Below are 10,017 nucleotides of genomic sequence, written 5' to 3' on the forward strand. Positions count from 1 at the left end.
TTTATCAGATTTGACCCAAGTAGGAGAATAGTCTTTAATCCAGACCTGGACCAGCTTGTTTCCACCTCAGGACCTTTGCCCCGGATGTTTTCTGTTCTTGGAATGCTATTTCCGGTAATTGTTGTATGGCTGCCTTCTCCTCATTATCTTGTTCCAGGCTTAAATACGATTGCTTTAGAAACACTTTCTCCGCTCAAGCCAAAGAATCTCCCCATCCCAGTTACTCCCCTCATTATTTTGTTTTCTTCGTAACACTTACTCGCCATCCAAAGTCAGCATTTCGCGTTTGACTTCTACCCGCCGGTGTAAATTCCTGCGGAGCAAGAATGTGCCTGTGTTGCTTCAGTGCTGTGTTCTTGTGGGCACACTCGATGCTTGGCTCATGGTGAGTGCTCATAAATATGACCTGAATAAACTCAGACAAATCTCCCTTTTAAATCAGGGTTTTGCTCTCCTGCTATTTGGCTCATCTCCCTTGTAGCAGTGGGCAGGGGCGGGGGGGGGGGTTGTTTAGGAAAGAGTCCAGGTTAAGGGTTTTGGGGAAACCTAAAACATTAACACTGAATCAGGAGCTTGAGATTAGCATATAAACATTACTATATATGAGATGGATAACCCACAAAGACCACTGTATAGCACAGGGAACGATACTCAATATTTTGTAATGACATATAAGGGAAAAGAATGTGAAAAAGAATATATGTGTGTGTGTGTAAATTGCTTTGCTGTATACCCGAAACAAACGTGATATTAGAAATCAACTATATTTCAATTCTCAAGACACTTGAGAGTCCCTTGGACTGCAAGGAGATCAAACCAGTCAACCCTTAACCAAATTAATCCTGAATATTCATTAGAAGGACTGATGCTGAAACTGAAGCTCCAATACTTGGGCCACCTGATGCAAAGAGCCAAATCATTAGAAAAGACCCTGATGCTGGGAAGAATTGAAGGCAGGAGGAGAAGGGGGTGACAGAGGATGAGATGGTTGGATGGCGTCACCAACTTGATCAACATGAGTTAGAGCAAGCTGTGGGAGATGGTGAAGGACAGGGAAGCCTGGTGTGTTGCAGTCCATGGGATCGCAAAGAGTCAGACATGATTGAGCCACTGAACGACAAAAATATTTCAGTTGAAAAACTATAAACCTTGCAAGTGGGCAAAAAAAAAGAACAGGTAGATACTTCACACAGAGGGATCTCCAGATGACCTAAACACATATGGAAAGTGTACAACTTCCTTAGTCATCGGGAAAATACAAACTAAAATAACAGGGCCAGACAACTCGACCCCCATCGGAAAGAATAAAATGAGATGACTGAATGTTAGCAAAGGCTGTGGGGCCACCAGAACCCCACACACCCCTGCCTCTCACACTCGTGTGCTGAAAGACCAGCATCCTTCTGCAGGTTCCCGGGCAGTGCAGACCAACACGTGGTCCACTGAGAAGCATGAGGACAGGAGCCCCTGCCTGGGCCCCCTCAGGCAGGCGTGCCATCTGAAGTGTCGGTCTGCACTGTCACACAAGGCTGCCGGCTGTGGCTCCGTGCGCCACAGCTGTGGTACATTTCTAGAAGTTTCTAAATGTTCACTCTCGATTTCTGGGCCTAACCCTTTGCAGACTAGTAGCAAGTAGCTCACAGCACACACGTCCAGTGACACACTGTGCCCGAATGGTGGAGGTGCAAAATACCACAACCACTTTGGTGGGATTTGCTAAAATTAAACATACATATACCCTATGACCCAGAAGTTCCATTGCAACATAGATACACAACTTAAAGGTGTTATATTGCAGCAAAAATAAATGCCAGAATGTTTATAACAGGACTATTTATAAGAACTCTAACTGGAAATAACCAGACATTAGCCAAAAAGATCTTGCAGACCTATATCCCTCATGAACACAGACATAAAAATCCTTTAAAAAGCAAATCAAATACAACAGTATAATATATCATGACTAAGTGGGGGTTATTTTTGAAATACAAGGCCAGTTAAACATTTCAAAATTAATAGAACTCACTAAATTAATAAAGCATTTGAAAACCTTCAAAACCAATTCATGATAACTTTTAGCAATCTGAAAATGAAATGATCTTGATTTGATTTAGTTTCTTAGTTTGATATAACCAATGTATACACTTCATATAGGGCATGTATGAATACTTAGTTAACATTATACTTAACACTGAAAAACTGAATACCTTAACTGCATCTAAAATTAAAAACAAGCAAAGATACCCACTTTTACCATCTCCTTTCAACATTGTACTGGTTTCTGAGCTAGTCTCGATAAGGAAAAAAAGAAATAAAGGCAATGGACTGGAAAGAAAGTGAAAGTGAAGTCGCTCAGTCATGTCTGACAATTTGCGACCCCATGGACTGTAGCCTACCAGGCTTCTGCTTCCAGGGACTTTTCCAGGCAAGAGTACTGGAGTGGGCTGCCATTGGGAAAAACATGTAAAACTTTCTTTATTGGCAGTTGACATGATTATTTGCATAGAAAAAATCCGGATGAATCTACAAAACAAATTCGAGAACTAAACAGCCATGAGAGAAATTAAATGAAACCAAAGGGAATGGTGCCTGCAAGGCCCCTCTGTCCATAGGATTCTCCAGCCAAGAATACTGGAGTGGGTTCCTATGCTCACCTCAAAAATGAATGAAGAGGTAAAGCATGTTCATGGATTGGGAAACTCGATACATGTTAACACATGAATTCTTCCTAAATTTGTGTGTAAACTCAATACAGTCCTAATCAAAATGCCAGAATATTCTTTGGCAGAATTAATAGATTGATTTTTATATTTTAATGGCAATTGAAAAGACCCAAAAATATTTAAAACTAACTTGAAAGAATGTTGGAGAACTTATACTTTGTGATTTTATGACTTAATATACAGATACATGATCAATCTGGTGTGGTATTCTCTTGATAGATAAATATTAATAGATAGAAAAAATAGTTCAAAAATAGACACACATGTGCAGTCCAATCAGTTCAGTTCAGCTCAGTCGTGTCTGACTTTTTGCAACCCCATAGACTGCACCAGGCCATGCTTCCCTGTCCATCAGCAACTCCCAGAGCTTACTCAAACTCATGTCCATTGACTCGGTGATGCCATCCAACCATCTCATCCTCTGTTGTCCCCTTCTCCTCCCACCTTCAATCTCTTTCCCAGCATCAGGGTCTTTTCCAATGAATCAATTCTTTGCATCAGGTGACCAAAGTATTGGAGCTTCAGCTTCAGCATCAGTCCTTCAAATGAATATTCAGGACTGATTTCCTTCAGGATGGACTGGTTGGATCTCCTTGCAGTCCAAGGGACTCTCAAGAGTCTTTTCCAATACCACAGTTCAAAAGCATCAGTTCTTCAGCGTTCAGCCTTCTTTGTGGTCCAACTCTCAAATCCATACATGACTACTGGAAAAACCATAACTTTTCCTAGATGGACCTTTGTTGGCAAAGTAATGTCTCTGCTTTTTAATATGCTATGTTGGTCATAGCATTTCTTCCAAGAAGCAAATGTCTTTTAATTTCATGGCTGCAGTCACCATCTGCAATGATTTTGGAGCCCAAGAAAGTAAAGTCTGTCACTGTTTCCATTTTTTCCCCATCTATTTGCAATGAAGTGATGGGACCAGATGCCATGATCTTAGTTTTCTGAGTGTTGAGTTTTAAGCCAGCCTTTTCACTCTCCTCTTTCACTTTCATCAAGAGGTTCTTTAGTTCTTCTTCACTTGGTGCCATAAGGGTGGCATCCTCTGCGTATCTGAGATTATTGATATTTCTCCCAGCAGTCTTGATTCCAGCTTGTGCTTCATCCAGTCCAGCATTTCGCATGATGTTCTCTGCATATAAGTTAAATAAGCAAAGTGATGGTATACAGCATTGACATACTCTTTTTCCCGATTTGGAACCAGTCTGTCATTCCCTACCCAGTTCTAACTGTTGCTTCTCGACCTACATACAGATTTCTCAGGAGGTAGGCCAGGTGGTCTGATATTCCCATCTCTTGAGGAATTTTCCTCAGTTTGTTGTGATCTACACAGTCAAAGGCTTTGGCGTAGTCAATAAAGCAGACATAGAGGTTTTTCTGGAACTTTCTTGTTTTTAGATGATCCAACAGATGTTGGCAATTTGATCTCTGGTTCTTCTGCATTTTCTGAATCCAGCTTGAACATCTGGACCTACTGTTGAAGCCTGGCTTGGAGAATTTTGAGCATTACTTTGGTAGCATATGAGATGAGTGCAATTGTGCAGTAGTTTGAACAATCTTTGGGACTGGAATGAAAACTGACCTTTGACAGCCCTGTGGCCACTGCTGAGTTTTCCAAATTTGCTGGCATATTGAGTGCTGTGCACTTTCACAGCATCATCTTTTAGGATTTGAAATAGCTCAACTGGAATTCCATCAGCTCCACTAACTTTGTTCATAGTGATGCTTCCTAAGGCCCACTTGATTTCACATTACAGGATGTCTGGCTCTAGGTAAGTGATCACACCATCGTGGTTATCTGGGTCATTCAGATCTTTTTTGTATCGTTCTTCTGTGTATTATTGCCACCTCCTCTTAATATCTTCTGCTTAGGTCCATACCATTTCTGTCCTTTATTGTGCCCATCTTTGCATGAAATGTTCATTTTACAGTCCAATATACAGTCCATTGATATTCAACAAAGGCTCCATAGCAATTAGAAAAGTTTAAGAACAATGATATTTATAGTATCAGAGTAGAAATCAAATGGTTGTTGCCTGTAGGGGTGGGGATTAACTGGAGGGGAATTTTCTGATGTGAATGGTCATGTTCTTTATCTTGATTGGGCAGGTGGTGACATATATATCTTTCAAATTTTATAAAACTCTATACTTGAGATCTGTGAGTGAAGTGAAGTGAAAGTCGCTCAGTCACGTCCGCCTCTTTGAGACCCTGTGGACTATACATATACAGTCAATGGAATTCTCCAGGTCAGAATACTGGAATGGGTTGCCATGCCCTCCTCCACGGGATCTTCTCAACCTAGGGATCGAACCCAGGTCTGCCGCATTGCAGGCGGATTCTTTACCAACCAAGCCACCAGAGAAGCCCTGTGATTTTCATTAAATTTTACTGATTCTATTCTGAAAAGTTGTAGAGTGTACATATTTGTTACTGTTGTTCGGTTGCTAAGTCATGTCCAGCTGTTTGCCACAGCGTGCAGGACTCCCCTGTCTTCCACTATCTCCTGGAGTTTGCCCAAATTCACGTCCATTGAGTAGGTGATACTATCTAACCATCTTATCTTCTCCTGCCCCCTTCTCCTTTTGCCTTCAGTCGTCTCCAGCATCAGAATCACATATATATATTATACATTCAAAGTGATAATCTTTATATAAAAATTAAAGCATTTAAAGAAAAGTATATATTGTTTGTGGAACTGTACAAAGAGCCTACATCGATGGAAGAACGATTATATACCAACCTGAGGACAAAGGTTTCATCAGCAGAGAGAAAGAGAAATACAGTGGAGTGAGGAACAGGAGTATGTACACTGTCTCTGTAATGTTTTTATTTCTTTAGACAAAATACTCTCACCTGTTAAATCTTACAGATGCGTCCATGGGCATACGTTGTATTATTTGCTGTTCTCCATATTTGAAATTTTTCATTCTTAGCTTTTAAATGTTAAGAAAAGGAAAAAAAAAAGCTTGAATAGAAAATTCTGAGTGAAGCACTGCTTCCTCTACTTTTACTTCACTGTAAGGTTTGACACAGAATACAATGTTTTCTGATCTCTGAGTGAGCCCAGGAGACTTTTGCCAGGAGAGTGTATCAAAGCATGGAGAGCCTAATGAGATACCAAGCACATCAGGTCAGACCAAGTCTCATTCTTCTGAAACTTTGGCAACATTCAAAAGTATTGTGATTTAACATTCCACAAACTTCAATATAAAGATTTTAGCTTCAAAGTCTAAAAGTAATTTCAGCTTAAAAAATACCTAAACCTGAAGACAATCAAAGAAGAAACATCTAAGTAGATCTAATAAAATTTATACCTGCTCATAGGGTTACATATTCTCATTTCCGTGTAGCTTGAAAATACCTCTAAAGAGCTTAAAACACCGTATGAGGTCAAATTAAAATGAGATTCCATTCTTCCTTCCTTTGTTCCTTCTTTTTTTCCTCCCTTCCTCTGTCCTTTTAATTTTTAAATAATTACAAACTTACAGAAAAATTATAAGCAGAGAACAAAGACTCTTCTTTTCCTGACGATTTAAGACTGAGTGGTTGGTATGATGTTCTATCACCCCCTTAAATACTTAATGAGCTTTTGTCACAAATAAGGATATTCTCCTTCTTTTATCCCAAAGCAGCCACCAAATCCAGAAAATTAACACCAAATCGTTCATGCCTCCAAGTCTCCAGAGCCCATTCAAGTTTTGTCATTTATCCCAACAGTGTCTTGTACAGAAAAAGGAGCCTCTGAATCGTGGCTTGCCCCAGTCATTATATCTCTTTCCTTGCCTGTCCAGCATTTTTTCAGTCTTTCCTTGAGTTCCACGGTGTGGACAGGTTTGAAAATAACAAGACAGTTATATTGCAGACTGTTCTTCCATTTGGGTTTGTCTGATGGTTCCTTGTACTTAGATATAGGTTATGCATTTTTGGCAAGGATTCTCACAGGTGTGGGCTTCCTTTGTGGCTCTGCTGGTAAAGAATCCACCTGCAATGCGGGAGACCTGGCTTCTATCCCAGGGTTGGGAAGATCCCCTGGGGAAAGGAAAGGCTACAAACTCCAGTATGCTGGCCTGGAGAATCCCCTGGACTGCATAGTCCAAGTGGGTCGCAAAGAGCCAGACACGACTGAGCGACTTTCACTTTTCTCACAGGCGTGTGTTCTCTCTGCAGCACATCAGGGGTGAACAGTGTTCCCTGGTTCTACTTCTGTACTGACAATATTCACTTGATCCCTTGATTCATTACTGCACTGATGTTCACTTTGATCCCTTGGTTCAGGAACTGTCAGTCAGACTTCTTCACTGTCTTACTCTTTTCTCCTGTGTGATTTTGAGGGGAGGGACTTTGAATCTATGCGAATATCTCATTCTTCCTCAAACTTTCTGTTTATTCACTGACTTATTTATGTCTATATGAATCTGTGGTTTCCTGTCTGTGAGTTTCTGTCCATGGCTTTCAGTATCTATTTTTAACTTACTGTCTCTGAAAAGTCCCATTTCTAACGTAGATCAGGAAGTAGGCCTTAGGTCAACCACTGTGGCCAATGAGATGGATCAGTTATGAATGAAATGGTCCTGCTCAATTTCACATGACCAGAGCACAAACTTTTGGGTGGAGACACTACCCAGTCTCATACCTGTGCTTGGTGGAGTGAAAAGCTTCTGAATGTCAGGGCGGTCATAACGACACATAGTTTGCAAGAGGCAGAAGACTTGGGGGAGGAGCAAAGTGGAAGGTCTGGGTTCATGTATTAGAAGAGCTGTCAGGTGGACGACAAGATAATTGTCCCCCAGACTAGAACCGGTGATGGACGCTGGCTCAGTATGTGGAGGGACTGCCTGACCATTTTAGACATAGGTAGCTGCCTTGCCCTGGATGTCTTATCAACTTGGCCACCCCATGATGGGGACATGAGCATTTGGAATCAATAAGACTTTGGCTGCGCTGGTGACTTTCTCTAGTTGCAGTGCATGGGCTTCTTGCTGTAGTGGCTTCTCTTGGTGTGGACCACGGGCTCTAGGCGCATGGGCTTCAGCAGCTGTGGTGCACAGGCTTAGTTATCTTCCCAGACCAGGGATCGAAGTGTGTCCTCTGCATTGGCAGGCAGAGCCTTCAGCACGGGACCACCAGAGAAGCCCACAATAGGACTTTTAAAGACTCTTCCAAACTTTACACTCAGAGACCCTCCTGTCAAGCTCATTTATTTATGGCCTCTCAGCTATTAATTCAACCTTTTCCTTCTTCCTGTGAAAATGGGTATGATCCCTTTCAATATTTTTACTTTCCAGTTGGCCTGGTGCTCAGCTTTGTGGGTGGAGGGGGCCCGAGGGAGCCCAAGAGTGACAGGAGGAAGTGTTTTGCTTCCTAGTTTGGGTGTAGCCAGCAGCTTTCCCCAGCACCCCTAGGTGTTTTGTTTTTTTTTTTAACGGAAACCTCAGTGGGGTTTTTTTGGTACAAAACCTGAGTGACCTCTGATGAGATGTTTCTCCATGGACAGGGTTCTGGTCAGGCCGGATGAGGCATCACTATAGCAACATCTCTGCCACCAGAGAGCCCTGGCTGTGCCCTCTTCACTGAGGTCTACAGTCTCAGCCCTGGGGTTAATATCTTTATGTTAAAACCTGACCTGCTCAAGTGGCCTGTGGCCTCTCTCTCCCATCTGGGCCCGGACCAATACGCCCACCTTGTTCCCCATGATGACATCCCAGTTCCTCCAATTCAAAATCCATCACCCCCTCAAGGATCCAGAGACCTTTTACCTAAATCTGTGGACACTGCCTCAATCACACTTCACTTGATTATGTAAAATGAACCAAGTTACTAATAGCCTCTCGAGAGTAAAGGGATGTGTCCTAATCACCTGCTTTAGCGGAATGGAGGAAAAGGAAGGAGGCAGGCACCATAACCATCTGGGAGCTTTTCAAACCACACTTTCTTCCTTGAGACTAAGTCCCATGTGTGCATGCTCAGTCACTAAGTCGTGTCTCACTCTTTGCAACCCCATGCACTGTAGCCCTCCAGGCTCCTCTATCCATCGGGTTTCCCAGTCAAGAATACTGGAGTGGGTTGCCATTTCTCTCTCCAGGGGATCTTCCCAACCCAGGGGTTGAACCAATGTCTCCTGCATTGGCAGGCGAATTCGTTACCACTGAGCCACCAGGGAAGCCCTGAGGTTAAGTCAAGTCCCGCCTAAATTCTAATCCACCGCTGACTCTCAGCCATGACTGAGCATTGTTCCTTAGGACACTGCATCTTGCCACCCGCCCCACCCACACACAGCAAGAACCTTTTGTGAGTCCTGGATCCTATTTAGCAATGCTACAGAGATGAGATGCAAAAGCATTTCCTAAACAAAACCCCACACCAACGGAACAACAGTACTGGACAATTTTCCCAAAATGGCTGAAACAAGTTGAGATGAAATAATTAAAATATCACCAAAGAAAACACTTTCTTCTTCTGAAGTCTGTATTTTTTCCTGAGACACTTCCTTCTTGTTTTACCATATCAGATGCCCACAAACCAAACTGTTCCTCTCCACAAGCCCAACATCTGAACACAAGCCTGGGGTGGGGTATGGTGGGGGAGGGTTCCCATCTCCCACCCAGAGAGCCGGTTCTGCAGGCCTCTGAGCAGCTGTGTTTCACGTATTCTTTCACACACATCCAGGGCTGAGGGGTTTCCTTTCCACCTCAAATTTGAAGCAGATGCTTCTCTATCTGTGCCTTAATTTATAGAACTGGGGGTTCTGTTCCAAGCAGCCAGGTCATTTTCCAGCTTCTCCTTGACTGAGACCCTCAGGAATCTGTTTTCTCACTGTTCTGGTTCTTCTTCATTGGCTTCCCTGTGTCTTGGTCTTTCTGGCCTCAGGCAGAATTTTCTTTAAAGGATGGGAAGCGTAGAGTTGGCACCCCACTCCAGTACTCTTGCCTGGAAAATCCCATGGACAGAGGAGCCTGGTGGGCTGCAGTCCATGCGGTCTCAAAGAGTTGGACACAACTGAGCAACTTCACTTTCACTTTCCTGCATTGGAGAAGGAAATGGCAACCCACTCCAGTGTTCTTGCCTGGAGAATCCCAGAGACGGGGGAGCCTGGTGGGCTGCCGTCTATGGGGTCGCACAGAGTCGGACACGACTGAAGCGACTTAGCAGGCATTGACGTGACACAATGTCACAAGCAGCTGCCTTGGTGGTGGGATGTACCCAGTGCCGAGATCTTCCACTCAGTCCTTGGTGGAGCCAAGATCCATTCCTCTATGAAGGGATCCTCATATCACCCTTCCCACCTGTTATC

The sequence above is a fragment of the Moschus berezovskii genome, chromosome 4 (genome assembly GCF_049115385.1).
Source record: "Moschus berezovskii isolate FMDL1 chromosome 4, NW_MosBer_1.0, whole genome shotgun sequence".
Lineage (NCBI taxonomy): Eukaryota > Metazoa > Chordata > Mammalia > Artiodactyla > Moschidae > Moschus > Moschus berezovskii.